General features: G+C 58.0%; 1 protein-coding gene across 1 annotated transcript in view; it reads left to right on the top strand.

Moving 5' to 3' along the window:
* CRMP1 (collapsin response mediator protein 1) overlaps nt 1–1,749 on the top strand; it is a 50,249-nt gene that overhangs the window by 642 nt on the left and 47,858 nt on the right. The gene's annotated exons all lie outside the window — the stretch shown is intronic.

The following is a 1,749-nucleotide window of genomic DNA, read 5'->3' as shown; positions in this document are numbered from 1 at the left end:
GAAAAGCTGCCCGTGCCGGGTAGGCTGGAGGGCAGCCCGGGTCCCCCTCGGCGCCTCCCAGCCATCCCCCGGAACAAAGCAGCCCCCGCTGCACTTCTGGGCTCGTCAGGAAAACTCCGTGGAGCCTGTCCTGGGCATAACCCCCGGCCCGGGTCTGCCCTGGCTCCCCCTGGGTTTCATGCGCCTTCATTGTCTCCCCCGCGTAAGGCGGGACCATACGCTGAAACCTTTACTCGGGGTCTCACCTCTGGGGCTGCAACCTGGGTTCCTATTGTAGACTTAAGGGAAAAGTGTGTCTGGTGGGGCTGGGGAGCCCCTGCCAGCTGTGCTTCTCCATCTGACCCGTCTGTGGCACGCAGGCTGGGAGGCAGACCTGGGAGGCTGGATCTCCTGAGAGCCGGTGCTGCCATTGATTTCCCCTCAGGAAGAAATGCGGCCTTGCTGTCATGTCTCAGCATAGATGCACCCTTTTCCTTAGCATCCAGCCTACAGGCAGTATGACTGATACACTCTCTGCTCTTCCCCATAGGCTGAACTGAGTTTCCTCTCTTTTTTTGCCCCACTTTGATTTGAGTATGAATGGGGCACTGGTCCTCTCTGGGCTGGGTGCAGGTGCCACAGCGCCTCCTGTACAGCAGCACTGGGTGCCCACTGCAGTGGGACACCAGAGTGAGCAGGAGGGACATTGCACCTGCAATGGTGCCACTTCACTGCAGCAACCTCAGGGTTGCCTTCAGAGGCTGCCAACTGCAGTGCAGTCTTTGCACTACTGGCTGACCTGAACCCCTGTTCAGGGTGTACCATGCCCTGCTACTGTTTTTTCCATCAAGACTCCAGGACAGTGGGAGAGCATGCCATACCCTGAACATTCCCTGTCTCCTGGGACATCCTCAGTGCCTCCTGCTCATCTTCCCTGCTTCTTACTGAGTTCAGCATGGAACTCAGGCTTGTGAACACATTGCATGCTACCTCCCTGGACCCCACTGTACTTCCCAAGTTGTCTGGCTCTAGACTGAACTTGGAGGGGTGAGGAGGAGGTTGGGGGTGCTATTTTATCACTGGCTTAGAAGGGTGTGCTGTAAGCAGCAACCATGTGCCTGACCTCTGTGCAGCAGTTGATGGAGCTTTTTGCAGGCTTTGAAAGGTCATTTTGGGGAAAATGTATCAGGCGTGTAGCCTGGGTGGGAAATGCCTTTGATCTGTGTCTGTATCACAGGGGTGTGTGTACGAAGAGCCCGTGGCTGTTCATCGTTGGGGGGATTAACTTGGGCGCAGCTTTGCAATGCCTTTTACCCTTCCTACAGTTGTCCATGGAGCCTTGGATGGGTGCAGGGAGCTACTTTGTGAATCAGAAAAGATGGAAAGGTTTCAATCGGCCACTTTTCCTCTCCAGTAGCCACTGGTGTAGCATCTACCTGGCCTGCCTGTGCTGACCTGTGCCAGCACCCACAGGCCTCCCTGGAGACAGGGAAGAGCAGGGAGTGGCACTGGGACCATGACGAGGAGGGTAGAGCAGGGCAGTGCTGTTGGGGTCAGAGTCATGGGTGGGGACAGAGCGGACAGTGCTATCTGGGTCAGTGCCATTGAGGACAGAGGAGGCTTTGGCATGGGGACAGAGCAGGGCAGTGCCGCGGGGGTCAGTGCCATGGTTACAGAGCAGGCAGTGCCATTGCCACGTGCTGCGTATAGGACCCGCAGCCGGGGGTTACCCCCCCGGCCCCCACCCTGCAGGAGCCCACGCGCGGGACC

This window comes from Chaetura pelagica, unplaced genomic scaffold, assembly GCF_000747805.2.
Source record: "Chaetura pelagica isolate M959 unplaced genomic scaffold, ChaPel_1.0 scaffold147, whole genome shotgun sequence".
NCBI lineage: Eukaryota > Metazoa > Chordata > Aves > Apodiformes > Apodidae > Chaetura > Chaetura pelagica.
Note: the sequence above shows the minus strand (reverse complement) of the source record. Positions and strands in the feature narration are given on the sequence as shown.